Source organism: Stenella coeruleoalba, assembly GCF_951394435.1.
Source record: "Stenella coeruleoalba genome assembly, contig: scaffold_196, whole genome shotgun sequence".
In the NCBI taxonomy this organism is placed as follows: Eukaryota; Metazoa; Chordata; class Mammalia; order Artiodactyla; family Delphinidae; genus Stenella; species Stenella coeruleoalba.
Genome location: NW_027646425.1, coordinates 481,870 through 506,047, shown reverse-complemented (window position 1 = coordinate 506,047; position 24,178 = coordinate 481,870). Strand labels below are relative to the sequence as shown.

At 43.7% G+C, this 24,178-nt stretch overlaps 1 long non-coding RNA gene across 1 annotated transcript in view; it reads left to right on the top strand.

The window, feature by feature from the left end:
* The window catches only part of LOC307181116, a 145,255-nt gene that overhangs the window by 99,366 nt on the left and 21,711 nt on the right, over window positions 1–24,178 (top strand). The gene's annotated exons all lie outside the window — the stretch shown is intronic.

Sequence of the window (24,178 nt, the reverse complement as noted above, 5' to 3'; positions counted from 1 at the left end):
TCAGTTAGAATCATCATACCTGAATCCACTCATTGTGATGCTAAGGGCCTGATGACATAGATTTCATTGCTGAGTGATATTGCTTTGTAAGTAAATACCACAACTTCTTTATCCATTTTTCACTTTCTGCGATGTTGAACTTGTACTGTAAACGAGGTTCTTGTAAACATAGGCGTCCCAAACTTTGGGGTGGCTGTGTCTTTTTGATTTTAATTTCCCTAAGCTATAGGACCATAAGTGGCAGTGCCCTAGGCTCTGTTGCTTTGTTTTTTCGATGTTTCAGGAAACACCATACACTTCTCCCGAGTGTCTGTTGGCAATTTACATCCTGCCCATCAGCATAACAAGGCTCCCAGTTCTCCATGGCCTGTCCTGCCTTTCTGGATTTTACACTTTTTTCAGATGGCCCTTTTGACCGGGGGGAAGTGAGACTTCATTGTAGTGCAGATTTCCTTTGCAAGCTTGCTTGGTTGGCCAAAAAGGGCGTATGCGTTTTTTCCTGAATATATTCAGGAAAAAACGCATACGCCCTTTTTGGCCAAGTGCATCATTGTGGACGTTCTGCCTCTTTTCCTATGCTTTCAATGCAATTCCAGTCTACCTCCTGAAATCGGTTTCCTGCAATTCTGCCCCGCTTTCAAGTCCTCTTGGCAGCCTTACTTCAGTCTATTTTTGGACGATAGCTGTCATTTATAACTCTGCAGGTTTGTGAATTACAGTGCCCCTGAGCTCCTTTCTTCAACTCACTTTCTTTTGAGCTGGCCGCAACACCGCAGGATGGCTTCAGGCCCTAATCTGGTTCCGGCCCGGCATGCTGAACCTTTGGTTAATTCCTCTTCCTGGTGGGAAATGAGAGTTAAATTTGCCCGTCCAGACACCTCCAGCTAGCCTCTCATTGGTTCTCACTATTCCTATTCATCTTCCGCAGAAATTGCAAACTGGGCCAAACAGGAGGTTAAAGGCGCTGACTCTCCAAGTGGGGAGAGTGTTAGTAAAGCGTCTGGAATGTTGCACCCGAGTACCAGGGGAGGAAAACTGAGACATATTTGAACACGTCTCCCGATCACATGGTTGATCATACTCTAGGTTCCACATGCATGTTTTAGCTGAAGGAAGAATACCTTAAACCTGGGTATTTGAAACCCGTGGAATGGGTACCATGCAATATGACTTCAAAGGGTCTTCATTTGCTCACCGAACCTCTCCAATCCTATCACTGCTGCGTTTATGCCCCTGTACACATGCTTGATTCTCTTTCGGAGACCTAGCAATCCATAGGTTTTAAGATACTTACTAGTCAGGTACATTCTTAGGCGTTTAATATGGGGTGTTGAGTCCATTTCGTTGAGCAAGGAGTAGCTCTTGTCTATTCCATATTTGGCTTAAGGAACTTTATCTGTGCTCATTTCAATCTCTGGTTTTATGCAGCACCCCAACTCACCTTTACCCTTAAGCAAGAATAAGTTGGTTTTCTAAATTTGAGACCCTGTTCTGTTCTGTAATTCAGTTCCTGTGTAGCCAAGTTTACATTCCGTGTATTACTGATATCTTATGATGTTTCTTTTTCTGTGTGACTTATTTCAGTTAGAATCATCATACCTGAATCCACTCATTGTGCTGCTAAGGGCCTGATGACACAGATTTCATTGCTGAGTGATATTGCTTTGTAAGTAAATACCACAACTTCTTTATCCATTTTTCACTTTCTGCGATGTTGAACTTGTACTGTAAACGAGGTTCTTGTAAACAGAGCCGTTCCAAACTTTGGGGTGGCTGTGTCTTTTTGATTTTAATTTCCCTAAGCTATAAGACCATAAGTGGAAGTGCCCTAGGCTCTGTTGCTTTGTTTTTTAAATGTTTCAGGAAACACCATACACTTCTCCCAAGTGTCTGTTGGCAATTTACATCCCGCCCATCAGCATAACAAGGCTCCCAGTTCTCAATGGCCTGTTGCCTTTCTGGATTTTACACTTTTTTCAGATGGCCCTTTTGACCGGGGGGAAGTGAGACTTCATTGTACTGCAGATTTCCTTTGCAAGCTTGCTTGGTTGGCCAAAAAGGGCGTATGCGTTTTTTCCTGAATATATTCAGGAAAAAACGCATACGCCCTTTTTGGCCAAGTGCATCATTGTGGACGTTCTGCCTCTTTTCCTATGCTTTCAATGCAATTCCAGTCTACCTCCTGAAATCGGTTTCCTGCAATTCTGCCCCGCTTTCAAGTCCTCTTGGCAGCCTTACTTCAGTCTATTTTTGGACGATAGCTGTCATTTATAACTCTGCAGGTTTGTGAATTACAGTGACCCTGAGCTCCTTTCTTCAACTCACTTTCTTGTGACCTGGCCGCAGCACCGCAGGATGGCTTGAGGCCCTAATCTGGTTCTGGCCCGGCATGCTGAGCCTTTGGTTAATTCCTCTTCATTGTGGGAAATGAGAGTTAAATTTGCCCGTCCAGACACCTCCAGCTAGCCTCTCATTGGTTCTCGCTATTCCTGTTCATCTTCCGCAGAAATTGCAAACTGGGCCAAACAGGAGGTTAAAGGGACTGACTCTCCAAGTGTGGGAGAGTGTTAGTAAAGCGTCTGGAATGTTGCACCCGAGTACCAGGGGAGGAAAACTGAGACATATTTGAACACGTCTCCCGATCACATGGTTTATCATACTCTAGTTTCCACATGCATGTTTTAGCTGAAGGAATCATACCTTAAACCTGGGTAGTTGAAACCCGTGGAATGGGTACCATGCAATATGACTTCAAAGGGTCTTCATTTGCTCACCGAACCTCTCCAATCCTATCACTGCTGCGTTTATGCCCCTGTACACATGCTTGATTCTCTTTTGGAGACATAGCAATCCATAGGTTTTACGATACTTACTAGTCAGGTACATTCTTAGGCGTTTAATATGCGGTGTTGAGTCCATTTCGTTGAGCAAGGAGTAGCTCTTGTCTATTCCATATTTGGCTTAAGGAACTTTATCTGTGCTCATTTCAATCTCTGGTTTTATGCAGCACCCCAACTCACCTTTACCCTTAAGCAAGGATAAGTTGGTTTTCTAAATTTGAGACCCTGTTCTGTTCTGTAATTCAGTTCCTGTGTAGCCAAGTTTACATTCCGTGTATTACTGATATCTTATGATGTTTCTTTTTCTGTGTGACTTATTTCAGTTAGAATCATCATACCTGAATCCACTCATTGTGCTGCTAAGGGCCTGATGACACAGATTTCATTGCTGAGTGATATTGCTTTGTAAGTAAATACCACAACTTCTTTATCCATTTTTCACTTTCTGCGATGTTGAACTTGTACTGTAAACGAGGTTCTTGTAAACAGAGCCGTTCCAAACTTTGGGGTGGCTGTGTCTTTGTGATTTTAATTTCCCTAAGCTATAGGACCATAAGTGGAAGTGCCCTAGGCTCTGTTGCTTTGTTTTTTAAATGTTTCAGGAAACACCATACACTTCTCCCAAGTGTCTGTTGGCAATTTACATCCCGCCCATCAGCATAACAAGGCTCCCAGTTCTCAATGGCCTGTTGCCTTTCTGGATTTTACACTTTTTTCAGATGGCCCTTTTGACCGGGGGGAAGTGAGACTTCATTGTACTGCAGATTTCCTTTGCAAGCTTGCTTGGTTGGCCAAAAAGGGCGTATGCGTTTTTTCCTGAATATATTCAGGAAAAAACGCATACGCCCTTTTTGGCCAAGTGCATCATTGTGGACGTTCTGCCTCTTTTCCTATGCTTTCAATGCAATTCCAGTCTACCTCCTGAAATCGGTTTCCTGCAATTCTGCCCCGCTTTCAAGTCCTCTTGGCAGCCTTACTTCAGTTTATTTTTGGACGATAGCTGTCATTTATAACTCTACAGGTTTGTGAATTACAGTACCCCTGAGCTCCTTTCTTCAACTCGCTTTCTTTTGAGCTGGCCGCAACACCGCAGGATGGCTTCAGGCCCTAATCTGGTTCCGGTACGGCACGCTGAGCCTTTGGTTATTTCCTCTTCCTGGTGGGAAATGAGAGTTAAATTTGCCCGTCCAGACACCTCCAGCTAGCCTCTCATTGGTTCTCGCTATTCCTGTTCATCTTCCGCAGAAATTGCAAACTGGGCCAAACAGGAGGTTAAAGGCGCTGACTCTCCAAGTGGGGAGAGTGTTAGTAAAGCGTCTGGAATGTTGCACCCGAGTACCAGGGTATGAAACCTGAGACATATTTGAACACGTCTCCCGTTCACATGGTTGATCATACTTGGGTTCCACATGCATGTTTTAGCTGAAGGAAGAATACCTTAAACCTGGAGAGTTGAGACCTGTGTAATGGGTACCATGCAATATGACTTCAAAGGGTCTTCATTTGCTCACCGAACCTCTCCAATCCTATCACTGCTGCGTTTATGCCCCTGTACACATGCTTGATTCTCTTTTGGAGACATAGCAATCCATAGGTTTTACGATACTTACTAGTCAGGTACATTCTTAGGCGTTTAATATGCGGTGTTGAGTCCATTTCGTTGAGCAAGGAGTAGCTCTTGTCTATTCCATATTTGGCTTAAGGATCTTTATCTGTGCTCATTTCAATCTCTGGTTTTATGCAGCACCCCAACTCACCTTTACCCTTAAGCAAGAATAAGTTGGTTTTCTAAATTTGAGACCCTGTTCTGTTCTGTAATTCAGTTCCTGTGTAGCCAAGTTTACATTCCGTGTATTACTGATATCTTATGATGTTTCTTTTTCTGTGTGACTTATTTCAGTTAGAATCATCATACCTGAATCCACTTATTGTGCTGCTAAGGGCCTGATGACACAGATTTCATTGCTGAGTGATATTGCTTTGTAAGTAAATACCACAACTTCTTTATCCATTTTTCACTTTCTGCGATGTTGAACTTGTACTGTAAACGAGGTTCTTGTAAACAGAGCCGTTCCAAACTTTGGGGTGGCTGTGTCTTTTTGATTTTAATTTCCCTAAGCTATAAGACCATAAGTGGAAGTGCCCTAGGCTCTGTTGCTTTGTTTTTTAAATGTTTCAGGAAACACCATACACTTCTCCCAAGTGTCTGTTGGCAATTTACATCCCGCCCATCAGCATAACAAGGCTCCCAGTTCTCAATGGCCTGTTGCCTTTCTGGATTTTACACTTTTTTCAGATGGCCCTTTTGACCGGGGGGAAGTGAGACTTCATTGTACTGCAGATTTCCTTTGCAAGCTTGCTTGGTTGGCCAAAAAGGGCGTATGCGTTTTTTCCTGAATATATTCAGGAAAAAACGCATACGCCCTTTTTGGCCAAGTGCATCATTGTGGACGTTCTGCCTCTTTTCCTATGCTTTCAATGCAATTCCAGTCTACCTCCTGAAATCGGTTTCCTGCAATTCTGCCCCGCTTTCAAGTCCTCTTGGCAGCCTTACTTCAGTCTATTTTTGGACGATAGCTGTCATTTATAACTCTGCAGGTTTGTGAATTACAGTGCCCCTGAGCTCCTTTCTTCAACTCGCTTTCTTGTGACCTGGCCGCAGCACCGCAGGATGGCTTCAGGCCCTAATCTGGTTCCGGTACGGCATGCTGAGCCTTTGGTTAATTCCTCTTCATTGTGGGAAATGAGAGTTAAATTTGCCCGTCCAGACACCTCCAGCTAGCCTCTCATTGGTTCTCGCTATTCCTGTTCATCTTCCGCAGAAATTGCAAACTGGGCCAAACAGGAGGTTAAAGGGACTGACTCTCCAAGTGTGGGAGAGTGTTAGTAAAGCGTCTGGAATGTTGCACCCGAGTACCAGGGGAGGAAAACTGAGACATATTTGAACACGTCTCCCGATCACATGGTTTATCATACTCTAGTTTCCACATGCATGTTTTAGCTGAAGGAATCATACCTTAAACCTGGGTAGTTGAAACCCGTGGAATGGGTACCATGCAATATGACTTCAAAGGGTCTTCATTTGCTCACCGAACCTCTGCAATCCTATCACTGCTGCGTTTATGCCCCTGTACACATGCTTGATTCTCTTGCGGAGACATAGCAATCCATAGGTTTTAAGATACTTACTAGTCAGGTACATTCTTAGGCGTTTAATATGCGGTGTTGAGTCCATTTCGTTGAGCAAGGAGTAGCTCTTGTCTATTCCATATTTGGCTTAAGGAACTTTATCTGTGCTCATTTCAATCTCTGGTTTTATGCAGCACCCCAACTCACCTTTCCCCTTAAGCAAGCATAAGTTGGTTTTCTAAATTTGAGACCCTGTTCTGTTCTGTAATTCAGTTCCTGTGTAGCCAAGTTTACATTCCGTGTATTACTGATATCTTATGATGTTTCTTTTTCTGTGTGACTTACTTCAGTTAGAATCATCATACCTGAATCCACTCATTGTGCTGCTAAGGGCCTGATGACATAGATTTCATTGCTGAGTGATATTGCTTTGTAAGTAAATACCACAACTTCTTTATCCATTTTTCACTTTCTGCGATGTTGAACTTGTACTGTAAACGAGGTTCTTGTAAACAGAGCCGTTCCAAACTTTGGGGTGGCTGTGTCTTTTTGATTTTAATTTCCCTAAGCTATAGGACCATAAGTGGAAGTGCCCTGGGTTCTGTTGCTTTGTTTTTTAGATGTTTTAGGAAACACCATACACTTCTCCCGAGTGGTTGTTGGCAATTTACATCCCGCCCATCAGCATAACAAGGCTCCCAGTTCTCCATGGCCTGTCCTGCCTTTCTGGATTTTACACTTTTTTGAGATGGCCCTTTTGACCGGGGGGAAGTGAGACTTCATTGTAGTGCAGATTTCCTTTGCAAGCTTGCTTGGTTGGCCAAAAAGGGCGTATGCGTTTTTTCCTGAATATATTCAGGAAAAAACGCATACGCCCTTTTTGGCCAAGTGCATCATTGTGGACGTTCTGCCTCTTTTCCTATGCTTTCAATGCAATTCCAGTCTACCTCCTGAAATCGGTTTCCTGCAATTCTGCCCCGCTTTCAAGTCCTCTTGGCAGCCTTACTTCAGTTTATTTTTGGACGATAGCTGTCATTTATAACTCTGCAGGTTTGTGAATTACAGTACCCCTGAGCTCCTTTCTTCAACTCGCTTTCTTTTGAGCTGGCCGCAACACCGCAGGATGGCTTCAGGCCCTAATCTGGTTCCGGTACGGCACGCTGAGCCTTTGGTTATTTCCTCTTCCTGGTGGGAAATGAGAGTTAAATTTGCCCGTCCAGACACCTCCAGCTAGCCTCTCATTGGTTCTCGCTATTCCTGTTCATCTTCCGCAGAAATTGCAAACTGGGCCAAACAGGAGGTTAAAGGCGCTGACTCTCCAAGTGGGGAGAGTGTTAGTAAAGCGTCTGGAATGTTGCACCCGAGTACCAGGGGAGGAAAACTGAGACATATTTGAACACGTCTCCCGTTCACATGGTTGATCATACTTGGGTTCCACATGCATGTTTTAGCTGAAGGAAGAATACCTTAAACATGGAGAGTTGAAACCCGTGTAATGGGTACCATGCAATATGACTTCAAAGGGTCTTCATTTGCTCACCGAACCTCTCCAATCCTATCACTGCTGCGTTTATGCCCCTGTACACATGCTTGATTCTCTTTTGGAGACATAGCAATCCATAGGTTTTACGATACTTACTAGTCAGGTACATTCTTAGGCGTTTAATATGCGGTGTTGAGTCCATTTCGTTGAGCAAGGAGTAGCTCTTGTCTATTCCATATTTGGCTTAAGGAACTTTATCTGTGCTCATTTCAATCTCTGGTTTTATGCAGCACCCCAACTCACCTTTACCCTTAAGCAAGAATAAGTTGGTTTTCTAAATTTGAGACCCTGTTCTGTTCTGTAATTCAGTTCCTGTGTAGCCAAGTTTACATTCCGTGTATTACTGATATCTTATGATGTTTCTTTTTCTGTGTGACTTATTTCAGTTAGAATCATCATACCTGAATCCACTCATTGTGCTGCTAAGGGCCTGATGACACAGATTTCATTGCTGAGTGATATTGCTTTGTAAGTAAATACCACAACTTCTTTATCCATTTTTCACTTTCTGTGATGTTGAACTTGTACTGTAAACGAGGTTCTTGTAAACAGAGGCGTCCCAAACTTTGGGGTGGCTGTGTCTTTTTGATTTTAATTTCCCTAAGCTATAGGACCATAAGTGGCAGTGCCCTAGGCTCTGTTGCTTTGTTTTTTCGATGTTTCAGGAAACACCATAAACTTCTCCCGAGTGTCTGTTGGCAATTTACATCCTGCCCATCAGCATAACAAGGCTCCCAGTTCTCCATGGCCTGTCCTGCCTTTCTGGATTTTACACTTTTTTCAGATGGCCCTTTTGACCGGGGGGAAGTGAGACTTCATTGTAGTGCAGATTTCCTTTGCAAGCTTGCTTGGTTGGCCAAAAAGGGCGTATGCGTTTTTTCCTGAATATATTCAGGAAAAAACGCATACGCCCTTTTTGGCCAAGTGCATCATTGTGGACGTTCTGCCTCTTTTCCTATGCTTTCAATGCAATTCCAGTCTACCTCCTGAAATCGGTTTCCTGCAATTCTGCCCCGCTTTCAAGTCCTCTTGGCAGCCTTACTTCAGTCTATTTTTGGACGATAGCTGTCATTTATAACTCTGCAGGTTTGTGAATTACAGTGCCCCTGAGCTCCTTTCTTCAACTCGCTTTCTTTTGAGCTGGCCGCAACACCGCATGATGGCTTCAGGCCCTAATCTGGTTCCGGCCCGGCATGCTGAACCTTTGGTTAATTCCTCTTCCTGGTGGGAAATGAGAGTTAAATTTGCCCGTCCAGACACCTCCAGCTAGCCTCTCATTGGTTCTCGCTATTCCTGTTCATCTTCCGCAGAAATTGCAAACTGGGCCAAACAGGAGGTTAAAGGCGCTGACTCTCCAAGTGGGGAGAGTGTTAGTAAAGCGTCTGGAATGTTGCACCCGAGTACCAGGGGAGGAAAACTGAGACATATTTGAACACGTCTCCCGATCACATGGTTGATCATACTCTAGGTTCCACATGCATGTTTTAGCTGAAGGAAGAATACCTTAAACCTGGGTAGTTGAAACCCGTGGAATGGGTACCATGCAATATGACTTCAAAGGGTCTTCATTTGCTCACCGAACCTCTCCAATCCTATCACTGCTGCGTTTATGCCCCTGTACACATGCTTGATTCTCTTTCGGAGACCTAGCAATCCATAGGTTTTAAGATACTTACTAGTCAGGTACATTCTTAGGCGTTTAATATGGGGTGTTGAGTCCATTTCGTTGAGCAAGGAGTAGCTCTTGTCTATTCCATATTTGGCTTAAGGAACTTTATCTGTGCTCATTTCAATCTCTGGTTTTATGCAGCACCCCAACTCACCTTTACCCTTAAGCAAGAATAAGTTGGTTTTCTAAATTTGAGACCCTGTTCTGTTCTGTAATTCAGTTCCTGTGTAGCCAAGTTTACATTCCGTGTATTACTGATATCTTATGATGTTTCTTTTTCTGTGTGACTTATTTCAGTTAGAATCATCATACCTGAATCCACTCATTGTGCTGCTAAGGGCCTGATGACACAGATTTCATTGCTGAGTGATATTGCTTTGTAAGTAAATACCACAACTTCTTTATCCATTTTTCACTTTCTGCGATGTTGAACTTGTACTGTAAACGAGGTTCTTGTAAACAGAGCCGTTCCAAACTTTGGGGTGGCTGTGTCTTTTTGATTTTAATTTCCCTAAGCTATAAGACCATAAGTGGAAGTGCCCTAGGCTCTGTTGCTTTGTTTTTTAAATGTTTCAGGAAACACCATACACTTCTCCCAAGTGTCTGTTGGCAATTTACATCCCGCCCATCAGCATAACAAGGCTCCCAGTTCTCAATGGCCTGTTGCCTTTCTGGATTTTACACTTTTTTCAGATGGCCCTTTTGACCGGGGGGAAGTGAGACTTCATTGTACTGCAGATTTCCTTTGCAAGCTTGCTTGGTTGGCCAAAAAGGGCGTATGCGTTTTTTCCTGAATATATTCAGGAAAAAACGCATACGCCCTTTTTGGCCAAGTGCATCATTGTGGACGTTCTGCCTCTTTTCCTATGCTTTCAATGCAATTCCAGTCTACCTCCTGAAATCGGTTTCCTGCAATTCTGCCCCGCTTTCAAGTCCTCTTGGCAGCCTTACTTCAGTCTATTTTTGGACGATAGCTGTCATTTATAACTCTGCAGGTTTGTGAATTACAGTGACCCTGAGCTCCTTTCTTCAACTCACTTTCTTGTGACCTGGCCGCAGCACCGCAGGATGGCTTGAGGCCCTAATCTGGTTCCGGCCCGGCATGCTGAGCCTTTGGTTAATTCCTCTTCATTGTGGGAAATGAGAGTTAAATTTGCCCGTCCAGACACCTCCAGCTAGCCTCTCATTGGTTCTCGCTATTCCTGTTCATCTTCCGCAGAAATTGCAAACTGGGCCAAACAGGAGGTTAAAGGGACTGACTCTCCAAGTGTGGGAGAGTGTTAGTAAAGCGTCTGGAATGTTGCACCCGAGTACCAGGGGAGGAAAACTGAGACATATTTGAACACGTCTCCCGATCACATGGTTTATCATACTCTAGTTTCCACATGCATGCTTTAGCTGAAGGAATCATACCTTAAACCTGGGTAGTTGAAACCCGTGGAATGGGTACCATGCAATATGACTTCAAAGGGTCTTCATTTGCTCACCGAACCTCTGCAATCCTATCACTGCTGCGTTTATGCCCCTGTACACATGCTTGATTCTCTTTCGGAGATATAGCAATCCATAGGTTTTAAGATACTTACTAGTCAGGTACATTCTTAGGCGTTTAATATGGGGTGTTGAGTCCATTTCGTTGAGCAAGGAGTAGCTCTTGTCTATTCCATATTTGGCTTAAGGAACTTTATCTGTGCTCATTTCAATCTCTGGTTTTATGCAGCACCCCAACTCACCTTTCCCCTTAAGCAAGCATAAGTTGGTTTTCTAAATTTGAGACCCTGTTCTGTTCTGTAATTCAGTTCCTGTGTAGCCAAGTTTACATTCCGTGTATTACTGATATCTTATGATGTTTCTTTTTCTGTGTGACTTACTTCAGTTAGAATCATCATACCTGAATCCACTCATTGTGCTGCTAAGGGCCTGATGACACAGATTTCATTGCTGAGTGATATTGCTTTGTAAGTAAATACCACAACTTCTTTATCCATTTTTCACTTTCTGCGATGTTGAACTTGTACTGTAAATGAGGTTCTTGTAAACAGAGCCGTTCCAAACTTTGGGGTGGCTGTGTCTTTTTGATTTTAATTTCCCTAAGCTATAGGACCATAAGTGGAAGTGCCCTAGGTTCTGTTGCTTTGTTTTTTAGATGTTTCAGGAAACACCATACACTTCTCCCGAGTGGTTGTTGGCAATTTACATCCCGCCCATCAGCATAACAAGGCTCCCAGTTCTCCATGGCCTGTCCTGCCTTTCTGGATTTTACACTTTTTTCAGATGGCCCTTTTGACCGGGGGGAAGTGAGACTTCATTGTAGTGCAGATTTCCTTTGCAAGCTTGCTTGGTTGGCCAAAAAGGGCGTATGCGTTTTTTCCTGAATATATTCAGGAAAAAACGCATACGCCCTTTTTGGCCAAGTGCATCATTGTGGACGTTCTGCCTCTTTTCCTATGCTTTCAATGCAATTCCAGTCTACCTCCTGAAATTGGTTTCCTGCAATTCTGCCCCGCTTTCAAGTCCTCTTGGCAGCCTTACTTCAGTTTATTTTTGGACGATAGCTGTCATTTATAACTCTGCAGGTTTGTGAATTACAGTACCCCTGAGCTCCTTTCTTCAACTCGCTTTCTTTTGAGCTGGCCGCAACACCGCAGGATGGCTTCAGGCCCTAATCTGGTTCCGGTACGGCACGCTGAGCCTTTGGTTATTTCCTCTTCCTGGTGGGAAATGAGAGTTAAATTTGCCCGTCCAGACACCTCCAGCTAGCCTCTCATTGGTTCTCGCTATTCCTGTTCATCTTCCGCAGAAATTGCAAACTGGGCCAAACAGGAGGTTAAAGGCGCTGACTCTCCAAGTGGGGAGAGTGTTAGTAAAGCGTCTGGAATGTTGCACCCGAGTACCAGGGGAGAAAAACTGAGACATATTTGAACACGTCTCCCGTTCACATGGTTGATCATACTTGGGTTCCACATGCATGTTTTAGCTGAAGGAAGAATACCTTAAACATGGAGAGTTGAGACCCGTGTAATGGGTACCATGCAATATGACTTCAAAGGGTCTTCATTTGCTCACCGAACCTCTCCAATCCTATCACTGCTGCGTTTATGCCCCTGTACACATGCTTGATTCTCTTTTGGAGACATAGCAATCCATAGGTTTTACGATACTTACTAATCAGGTACATTCTTAGGCGTTTAATATGCGGTGTTGAGTCCATTTCGTTGAGCAAGGAGTAGCTCTTGTCTATTCCATATTTGGCTTAAGGAACTTTATCTGTGCTCATTTCAATCTCTGGTTTTATGCAGCACCCCAACTCACCTTTACCCTTAAGCAAGAATAAGTTGGTTTTCTAAATTTGAGACCCTGTTCTGTTCTGTAATTCAGTTCCTGTGTAGCCAAGTTTACATTCCGTGTATTACTGATATCTTATGATGTTTCTTTTTCTGTGTGACTTATTTCAGTTAGAATCATCATACCTGAATCCACTCATTGTGCTGCTAAGGGCCTGATGACACAGATTTCATTGCTGAGTGATATTGCTTTGTAAGTAAATACCACAACTTCTTTATCCATTTTTCACTTTCTGCGATGTTGAACTTGTACTGTAAACGAGGTTCTTGTAAACAGAGCCGTTCCAAACTTTGGGGTGGCTGTGTCTTTGTGATTTTAATTTCCCTAAGCTATAGGACCATAAGTGGAAGTGCCCTAGGCTCTGTTGCTTTGTTTTTTAAATGTTTCAGGAAACACCATACACTTCTCCCAAGTGTCTGTTGGCAATTTACATCCCGCCCATCAGCATAACAAGGCTCCCAGTTCTCAATGGCCTGTCCTGCCTTTCTGGATTTTACACTTTTTTCAGATGGCCCTTTTGACCGGGGGGAAGTGAGACTTCATTGTAGTGCAGATTTCCTTTGCAAGCTTGCTTGGTTGGCCAAAAAGGGCGTATGCGTTTTTTCCTGAATATATTCAGGAAAAAACGCATACGCCCTTTTTGGCCAAGTGCATCATTGTGGACGTTCTGCCTCTTTTCCTATGCTTTCAATGCAATTCCAGTCTACCTCCTGAAATCGGTTTCCTGCAATTCTGCCCCGCTTTCAAGTCCTCTTGGCAGCCTTACTTCAGTTTATTTTTGGACGATAGCTGTCATTTATAACTCTGCAGGTTTGTGAATTACAGTACCCCTGAGCTCCTTTCTTCAACTCGCTTTCTTTTGAGCTGGCCGCAACACCGCAGGATGGCTTCAGGCCCTAATCTGGTTCCGGTACGGCACGCTGAGCCTTTGGTTATTTCCTCTTCCTGGTGGGAAATGAGAGTTAAATTTGCCCGTCCAGACACCTCCAGCTAGCCTCTCATTGGTTCTCGCTATTCCTGTTCATCTTCCGCAGAAATTGCAAACTGGGCCAAACAGGAGGTTAAAGGCGCTGACTCTCCAAGTGGGGAGAGTGTTAGTAAAGCGTCTGGAATGTTGCACCCGAGTACCAGGGGAGGAAAACTGAGACATATTTGAACACGTCTCCCGTTCACATGGTTGATCATACTTGGGTTCCACATGCATGTTTTAGCTGAAGGAAGAATACCTTAAACCTGGAGAGTTGAGACCCGTGTAATGGGTACCATGCAATATGACTTCAAAGGGTCTTCATTTGCTCACCGAACCTCTCCAATCCTATCACTGCTGCGTTTATGCCCCTGTACACATGCTTGATTCTCTTTTGGAGACATAGCAATCCATAGGTTTTACGATACTTACTAGTCAGGTACATTCTTAGGCGTTTAATATGCGGTGTTGAGTCCATTTCGTTGAGCAAGGAGTAGCTCTTGTCTATTCCATATTTGGCTTAAGGAACTTTATCTGTGCTCATTTCAATCTCTGGTTTTATGCAGCACCCCAACTCACCTTTACCCTTAAGCAAGAATAAGTTGGTTTTCTAAATTTGAGACCCTGTTCTGTTCTGTAATTCAGTTCCTGTGTAGCCAAGTTTACATTCCGTGTATTACTGATATCTTATGATGTTTCTTTTTCTGTGTGACTTATTTCAGTTAGAATCATCATACCTGAATCCACTCATTGTGCTGCTAAGGGCCTGATGACACAGATTTCATTGCTGAGTGATATTGCTTTGTAAGTAAATACCACAACTTCTTTATCCATTTTTCACTTTCTGCGATGTTGAACTTGTACTGTAAACGAGGTTCTTGTAAACAGAGGCGTCCCAAACTTTGGGGTGGCTGTGTCTTTTTGATTTTAATTTCCCTAAGCTATAGGACCATAAGTGGCAGTGCCCTAGGCTCTGTTGCTTTGTTTTTTCGATGTTTCAGGAAACACCATACACTTCTCCCGAGTGTCTGTTGGCAATTTACATCCTGCCCATCAGCATAACAAGGCTCCCAGTTCTCCATGGCCTGTCCTGCCTTTCTGGATTTTACACTTTTTTCAGATGGCCCTTTTGACCGGGGGGAAGTGAGACTTCATTGTAGTGCAGATTTCCTTTGCAAGCTTGCTTGGTTGGCCAAAAAGGGCGTATGCGTTTTTTCCTGAATATATTCAGGAAAAAACGCATACGCCCTTTTTGGCCAAGTGCATCATTGTGGACGTTCTGCCTCTTTTCCTATGCTTTCAATGCAATTCCAGTCTACCTCCTGAAATCGGTTTCCTGCAATTCTGCCCCGCTTTCAAGTCCTCTTGGCAGCCTTACTTCAGTCTATTTTTGGACGATAGCTGTCATTTATAACTCTGCAGGTTTGTGAATTACAGTGCCCCTGAGCTCCTTTCTTCAACTCGCTTTCTTTTGAGCTGGCCGCAACACCGCAGGATGGCTTCAGGCCCTAATCTGGTTCCGGCCCGGCATGCTGAACCTTTGGTTAATTCCTCTTCCTGGTGGGAAATGAGAGTTAAATTTGCCCGTCCAGACACCTCCAGCTAGCCTCTCATTGGTTCTCGCTATTCCTGTTCATCTTCCGCAGAAATTGCAAACTGGGCCAAACAGGAGGTTAAAGGCGCTGACTCTCCAAGTGGGGAGAGTGTTAGTAAAGCGTCTGGAATGTTGCACCCGAGTACCAGGGGAGGAAAACTGAGACATATTTGAACACGTCTCCCGATCACATGGTTGATCATACTCTAGGTTCCACATGCATGTTTTAGCTGAAGGAAGAATACCTTAAACCTGGGTATTTGAAACCCGTGGAATGGGTACCATGCAATATGACTTCAAAGGGTCTTCATTTGCTCACCGAACCTCTCCAATCCTATCACTGCTGCGTTTATGCCCCTGTACACATGCTTGATTCTCTTTCGGAGACCTAGCAATCCATAGGTTTTAAGATACTTACTAGTCAGGTACATTCTTAGGCGTTTAATATGGGGTGTTGAGTCCATTTCGTTGAGCAAGGAGTAGCTCTTGTCTATTCCATATTTGGCTTAAGGAACTTTATCTGTGCTCATTTCAATCTCTGGTTTTATGCAGCACCCCAACTCACCTTTACCCTTAAGCAAGAATAAGTTGGTTTTCTAAATTTGAGACCCTGTTCTGTTCTGTAATTCAGTTCCTGTGTAGCCAAGTTTACATTCCGTGTATTACTGATATCTTATGATGTTTCTTTTTCTGTGTGACTTATTTCAGTTAGAATCATCATACCTGAATCCACTCATTGTGCTGCTAAGGGCCTGATGACACAGATTTCATTGCTGAGTGATATTGCTTTGTAAGTAAATACCACAACTTCTTTATCCATTTTTCACTTTCTGCGATGTTGAACTTGTACTGTAAACGAGGTTCTTGTAAACAGAGCCGTTCCAAACTTTGGGGTGGCTGTGTCTTTTTGATTTTAATTTCCCTAAGCTATAAGACCATAAGTGGAAGTGCCCTAGGCTCTGTTGCTTTGTTTTTTAAATGTTTCAGGAAACACCATACACTTCTCCCAAGTGTCTGTTGGCAATTTACATCCCGCCCATCAGCATAACAAGGCTCCCAGTTCTCAATGGCCTGTTGCCTTTCTGGATTTTACACTTTTTTCAGATGGCCCTTTTGACCGGGGGGAAGTGAGACTTCATTGTACTGCAGATTTCCTTTGCAAGCTTGCTTGGTTGGCCAAAAAGGGCGTATGCGTTTTTTCCTGAATATATTCAGGAAAAAACGCATACGCCCTTTTTGGCCAAGTGCATCATTGTGGACGTTCTGCCTCTTTTCCTATGCTTTCAATGCAATTCCAGTCTACCTCCTGAAATCGGTTTCCTGCAATTCTGCCCCGCTTTCAAGTCCTCTTGGCAGCCTTACTTCAGTCTATTTTTGGACGATAGCTGTCATTTATAACTCTGCAGGTTTGTGAATTACAGTGACCCTGAGCTCCTTTCTTCAACTCACTTTCTTGTGACCTGGCCGCAGCACCGCAGGATGGCTTGAGGCCCTAATCTGGTTCCGGCCCGGCATGCTGAGCCTTTGGTTAATTCCTCTTCATTGTGGGAAATGAGAGTTAAATTTGCCCGTCCAGACACCTCCAGCTAGCCTCTCATTGGTTCTCGCTATTCCTGTTCATCTTCCGCAGAAATTGCAAACTGGGCCAAACAGGAGGTTAAAGGGACTGACTCTCCAAGTGTGGGAGAGTGTTAGTAAAGCGTCTGGAATGTTGCACCCGAGTACCAGGGGAGGAAAACTGAGACATATTTGAACACGTCTCCCGATCACATGGTTTATCATACTCTAGTTTCCACATGCATGCTTTAGCTGAAGGAATCATACCTTAAACCTGGGTAGTTGAAACCCGTGGAATGGGTACCATGCAATATGACTTCAAAGGGTCTTCATTTGCTCACCGAACCTCTGCAATCCTATCACTGCTGCGTTTATGCCCCTGTACACATGCTTGATTCTCTTTCGGAGATATAGCAATCCATAGGTTTTAAGATACTTACTAGTCAGGTACATTCTTAGGCGTTTAATATGGGGTGTTGAGTCCATTTCGTTGAGCAAGGAGTAGCTCTTGTCTATTCCATATTTGGCTTAAGGAACTTTATCTGTGCTCATTTCAATCTCTGGTTTTATGCAGCACCCCAACTCACCTTTCCCCTTAAGCAAGCATAAGTTGGTTTTCTAAATTTGAGACCCTGTTCTGTTCTGTAATTCAGTTCCTGTGTAGCCAAGTTTACATTCCGTGTATTACTGATATCTTATGATGTTTCTTTTTCTGTGTGACTTACTTCAGTTAGAATCATCATACCTGAATCCACTCATTGTGCTGCTAAGGGCCTGATGACACAGATTTCATTGCTGAGTGATATTGCTTTGTAAGTAAATACCACAACTTCTTTATCCATTTTTCACTTTCTGCGATGTTGAACGTGTACTGTAAATGAGGTTCTTGTAAACAGAGCCGTTCCAAACTTTGGGGTGGCTGTGTCTTTTTGATTTTAATTTCCCTAAGCTATAGGACCATAAGTGGAAGTGCCCTAGGTTCTGTTGCTTTGTTTTTTAGATGTTTCAGGAAACACCATACACTTCTCCCGAGTGGTTGTTGGCAATTTACATCCCGCCCATCAGCATAACAAGGCTCCCAGTTCTCCATGGCCTGTCCTGCCTTTCTGGATTTTACACTTTTTTCAGATGGCCCTTTTGACCGGGGGGAAGTGAGACTTCATTGTAGTGCAGATTTCCTTTGCAAGCTTGCTTGGTTGGCCAAAAAGGGCGTATGCGTTTTTTCCTGAATATATTCAGGAAAAAACGCATACGCCCTTTTTGGCCAAGTGCATCATTGTGGACGTTCTGCCTCTTTTCCTATGCTTTCAATGCAATTCCAGTCTACCTCCTGAAATTGGTTTCCTGCAATTCTGCCCCGCTTTCAAGTCCTCTTGGCAGCCTTACTTCAGTTTATTTTTGGACGATAGCTGTCATTTATAACTCTGCAGGTTTGTGAATTACAGTACCCCTGAGCTCCTTTCTTCAACTCGCTTTCTTTTGAGCTGGCCGCAACACCGCAGGATGGCTTCAGGCCCTAATCTGGTTCCGGTACGGCACGCTGAGCCTTTGGTTATTTCCTCTTCCTGGTGGGAAATGAGAGTTAAATTTGCCCGTCCAGACACCTCCAGCTAGCCTCTCATTGGTTCTCGCTATTCCTGTTCATCTTCCGCAGAAATTGCAAACTGGGCCAAACAGGAGGTTAAAGGCGCTGACTCTCCAAGTGGGGAGAGTGTTAGTAAAGCGTCTGGAATGTTGCACCCGAGTACCAGGGGAGAAAAACTGAGACATATTTGAACACGTCTCCCGTTCACATGGTTGATCATACTTGGGTTCCACATGCATGTTTTAGCTGAAGGAAGAATACCTTAAACATGGAGAGTTGAGACCCGTGTAATGGGTACCATGCAATATGACTTCAAAGGGTCTTCATTTGCTCACCGAACCTCTCCAATCCTATCACTGCTGCGTTTATGCCCCTGTACACATGCTTGATTCTCTTTTGGAGACATAGCAATCCATAGGTTTTACGATACTTACTAATCAGGTACATTCTTAGGCGTTTAATATGCGGTGTTGAGTCCATTTCGTTGAGCAAGGAGTAGCTCTTGTCTATTCCATATTTGGCTTAAGGAACTTTATCTGTGCTCATTTCAATCTCTGGTTTTATGCAGCACCCCAACTCACCTTTACCCTTAAGCAAGAATAAGTTGGTTTTCTAAATTTGAGACCCTGTTCTGTTCTGTAATTCAGTTCCTGTGTAGCCAAGTTTACATTCCGTGTATTACTGATATCTTATGATGTTTCTTTTTCTGTGTGACTTATTTCAGTTAGAATCATCATACCTGAATCCACTCATTGTGCTGCTAAGGGCCTGATGACACAGATTTCATTGCTGAGTGATATTGCTTTGTAAGTAAATACCACAACTTCTTTATCCATTTTTCACTTTCTGCGATGTTGAACTTGTACTGTAAACGAGGTTCTTGTAAACAGAGCCGTTCCAAACTTTGGGGTGGCTGTGTCTTTGTGATTTTAATTTCCCTAAGCTATAGGACCATAAGTGGAAGTGCCCTAGGCTCTGTTGCTTTGTTTTTTAAATGTTTCAGGAAACACCATACACTTCTCCCAAGTGTCTGTTGGCAATTTACATCCCGCCCATCAGCATAACAAGGCTCCCAGTTCTCAATGGCCTGTCCTGCCTTTCTGGATTTTACACTTTTTTCAGATGGCCCTTTTGACCGGGGGGAAGTGAGACTTCATTGTAGTGCAGATTTCCTTTGCAAGCTTGCTTGGTTGGCCAAAAAGGGCGTATGCGTTTTTTCCTGAATATATTCAGGAAAAAACGCATACGCCCTTTTTGGCCAAGTGCATCATTGTGGACGTTCTGCCTCTTTTCCTATGCTTTCAATGCAATTCCAGTCTACCTCCTGAAATCGGTTTCCTGCAATTCTGCCCCGCTTTCAAGTCCTCTTGGCAGCCTTACTTCAGTTTATTTTTGGACGATAGCTGTCATTTATAACTCTGCAGGTTTGTGAATTACAGTACCCCTGAGCTCCTTTCTTCAACTCGCTTTCTTTTGAGCTGGCCGCAACACCGCAGGATGGCTTCAGGCCCTAATCTGGTTCCGGTACGGCACGCTGAGCCTTTGGTTATTTCCTCTTCCTGGTGGGAAATGAGAGTTAAATTTGCCCGTCCAGACACCTCCAGCTAGCCTCTCATTGGTTCTCGCTATTCCTGTTCATCTTCCGCAGAAATTGCAAACTGGGCCAAACAGGAGGTTAAAGGCGCTGACTCTCCAAGTGGGGAGAGTGTTAGTAAAGCGTCTGGAATGTTGCACCCGAGTACCAGGGGAGGAAAACTGAGACATATTTGAACACGTCTCCCGTTCACATGGTTGATCATACTTGGGTTCCACATGCATGTTTTAGCTGAAGGAAGAATACCTTAAACCTGGAGAGTTGAGACCCGTGTAATGGGTACCATGCAATATGACTTCAAAGGGTCTTCATTTGCTCACCGAACCTCTCCAATCCTATCACTGCTGCGTTTATGCCCCTGTACACATGCTTGATTCTCTTTTGGAGACATAGCAATCCATAGGTTTTACGATACTTACTAGTCAGGTACATTCTTAGGCGTTTAATATGCGGTGTTGAGTCCATTTCGTTGAGCAAGGAGTAGCTCTTGTCTATTCCATATTTGGCTTAAGGAACTTTATCTGTGCTCATTTCAATCTCTGGTTTTATGCAGCACCCCAACTCACCTTTACCCTTAAGCAAGAATAAGTTGGTTTTCTAAATTTGAGACCCTGTTCTGTTCTGTAATTCAGTTCCTGTGTAGCCAAGTTTACATTCCGTGTATTACTGATATCTTATGATGTTTCTTTTTCTGTGTGACTTATTTCAGTTAGAATCATCATACCTGAATCCACTCATTGTGCTGCTAAGGGCCTGATGACACAGATTTCATTGCTGAGTGATATTGCTTTGTAAGTAAATACCACAACTTCTTTATCCATTTTTCACTTTCTGCGATGTTGAACTTGTACTGTAAACGAGGTTCTTGTAAACAGAGGCGTCCCAAACTTTGGGGTGGCTGTGTCTTTTTGATTTTAATTTCCCTAAGCTATAGGACCATAAGTGGCAGTGCCCTAGGCTCTGTTGCTTTGTTTTTTCGATGTTTCAGGAAACACCATACACTTCTCCCGAGTGTCTGTTGGCAATTTACATCCTGCCCATCAGCATAACAAGGCTCCCAGTTCTCCATGGCCTGTCCTGCCTTTCTGGATTTTACACTTTTTTCAGATGGCCCTTTTGACCGGGGGGAAGTTAGACTTCATTGTAGTGCAGATTTCCTTTGCAAGCTTGCTTGGTTGGCCAAAAAGGGCGTATGCGTTTTTTCCTGAATATATTCAGGAAAAAACGCATACGCCCTTTTTGGCCAAGTGCATCATTGTGGACGTTCTGCCTCTTTTCCTATGCTTTCAATGCAATTCCAGTCTACCTCCTGAAATCGGTTTCCTGCAATTCTGCCCCGCTTTCAAGTCCTCTTGGCAGCCTTACTTCAGTCTATTTTTGGACGATAGCTGTCATTTATAACTCTGCAGGTTTGTGAATTACAGTGCCCCTGAGCTCCTTTCTTCAACTCGCTTTCTTTTGAGCTGGCCGCAACACCGCAGGATGGCTTCAGGCCCTAATCTGGTTCCGGCCCGGCATGCTGAACCTTTGGTTAATTCCTCTTCCTGGTGGGAAATGAGAGTTAAATTTGCCCGTCCAGACACCTCCAGCTAGCCTCTCATTGGTTCTCGCTATTCCTGTTCATCTTCCGCAGAAATTGCAAACTGGGCCAAACAGGAGGTTAAAGGCGCTGACTCTCCAAGTGGGGAGAGTGTTAGTAAAGCATCTGGAATGTTGCACCCGAGTACCAGGGGAGGAAAACTGAGACATATTTGAACACGTCTCCCGATCACATGGTTGATCATACTCTAGGTTCCACATGCATGTTTTAGCTGAAGGAAGAATACCTTAAACCTGGGTATTTGAAACCCGTGGAATGGGTACCATGCAATATGACTTCAAAGGGTCTTCATTTGCTCACCGAACCTCTCCAATCCTATCACTGCTGCGTTTATGCCCCTGTACACATGCTTGATTCTCTTTCGGAGACCTAGCAATCCATAGGTTTTAAGATACTTACTAGTCAGGTACATTCTTAGGCGTTTAATATGGGGTGTTGAGTCCATTTCGTTGAGCAAGGAGTAGCTCTTGTCTATTCCATATTTGGCTTAAGGAACTTTATCTGTGCTCATTTCAATCTCTGGTTTTATGCAGCACCCCAACTCACCTTTACCCTTAAGCAAGAATAAGTTGGTTTTCTAAATTTGAGACCCTGTTCTGTTCTGTAATTCAGTTCCTGTGTAGCCAAGTTTACATTCCGTGTATTACTGATATCTTATGATGTTTCTTTTTCTGTGTGACTTATTTCAGTTAGAATCATCATACCTGAATCCACTCATTGTGCTGCTAAGGGCCTGATGACACAGATTTCATTGCTGAGTGATATTGCTTTGTAAGTAAATACCACAACTTCTTTATCCATTTTTCACTTTCTGCGATGTTGAACTTGTACTGTAAACGAGGTTCTTGTAAACAGAGCCGTTCCAAACTTTGGGGTGGCTGTGTCTTTTTGATTTTAATTTCCCTAAGCTATAAGACCATAAGTGGAAGTGCCCTAGGCTCTGTTGCTTTGTTTTTTAAATGTTTCAGGAAACACCATACACTTCTCCCAAGTGTCTGTTGGCAATTTACATCCCGCCCATCAGCATAACAAGGCTCCCAGTTCTCAATGGCCTGTTGCCTTTCTGGATTTTACACTTTTTTCAGATGGCCCTTTTGACCGGGGGGAAGTGAGACTTCATTGTAGTGCAGATTTCCTTTGCAAGCTTGCTTGGTTGGCCAAAAAGGGCGTATGCGTTTTTTCCTGAATATATTCAGGAAAAAACGCATACGCCCTTTTTGGCCAAGTGCATCATTGTGGACGTTCTGCCTCTTTTCCTATGCTTTCAATGCAATTCCAGTCTACCTCCTGAAATCGGTTTCCTGCAATTCTGCCCCGCTTTCAAGTCCTCTTGGCAGCCTTACTTCAGTCTATTTTTGGACGATAGCTGTCATTTATAACTCTGCAGGTTTGTGAATTACAGTGACCCTGAGCTCCTTTCTTCAACTCACTTTCTTGTGACCTGGCCGCAGCACCGCAGGATGGCTTGAGGCCCTAATCTGGTTCCGGCCAGGCATGCTGAGCCTTTGGTTAATTCCTCTTCATTGTGGGAAATGAGAGTTAAATTTGCCCGTCCAGACACCTCCAGCTAGCCTCTCATTGGTTCTCGCTATTCCTGTTCATCTTCCGCAGAAATTGCAAACTGGGCCAAACAGGAGGTTAAAGGGACTGACTCTCCAAGTGTGGGAGAGTGTTAGTAAAGCGTCTGGAATGTTGCACCCGAGTACCAGGGGAGGAAAACTGAGACATATTTGAACACGTCTCCCGATCACATGGTTTATCATACTCTAGTTTCCACATGCATGTTTTAGCTGAAGGAATCATACCTTAAACCTGGGTAGTTGAAACCCGTGGAATGGGTACCATGCAATATGACTTCAAAGGGTCTTCATTTGCTCACCGAACCTCTGCAATCCTATCACTGCTGCGTTTATGCCCCTGTACACATGCTTGATTCTCTTTCGGAGATATAGCAATCCATAGGTTTTAAGATACTTACTAGTCAGGTACATTCTTAGGCGTTTAATATGGGGTGTTGAGTCCATTTCGTTGAGCAAGGAGTAGCTCTTGTCTATTCCATATTTGGCTTAAGGAACTTTATCTGTGCTCATTTCAATCTCTGGTTTTATGCAGCACCCCAACTCACCTTTCCCCTTAAGCAAGCATAAGTTGGTTTTCTAAATTTGAGACCCTGTTCTGTTCTGTAATTCAGTTCCTGTGTAGCCAAGTTTACATTCCGTGTATTACTGATATCTTATGATGTTTCTTTTTCTGTGTGACTTACTTCAGTTAGAATCATCATACCTGAATCCACTCATTGTGCTGCTAAGGTCCTGATGACACAGATTTCATTGCTGAGTGATATTGCTTTGTAAGTAAATACCACAACTTCTTTATCCATTTTTCACTTTCTGCGATGTTGAACGTGTACTGTAAATGAGGTTCTTGTAAACAGAGCCGTTCCAAACTTTGGGGTGGCTGTGTCTTTTTGATTTTAATTTCCCTAAGCTATAGGACCATAAGTGGAAGTGCCCTAGGTTCTGTTGCTTTGTTTTTTAGATGTTTTAGGAAACACCATACACTTCTCCCGAGTGGTTGTTGGCAATTTACATCCCGCCCATCAGCATAACAAGGCTCCCAGTTCTCCATGGCCTGTCCTGCCTTTCTGGATTTTACACTTTTTTCAGATGGCCCTTTTGACCGGGGGGAAGTGAGACTTCATTGTAGTGCAGATTTCCTTTGCAAGCTTGCTTGGTTGGCCAAAAAGGGCGTATGC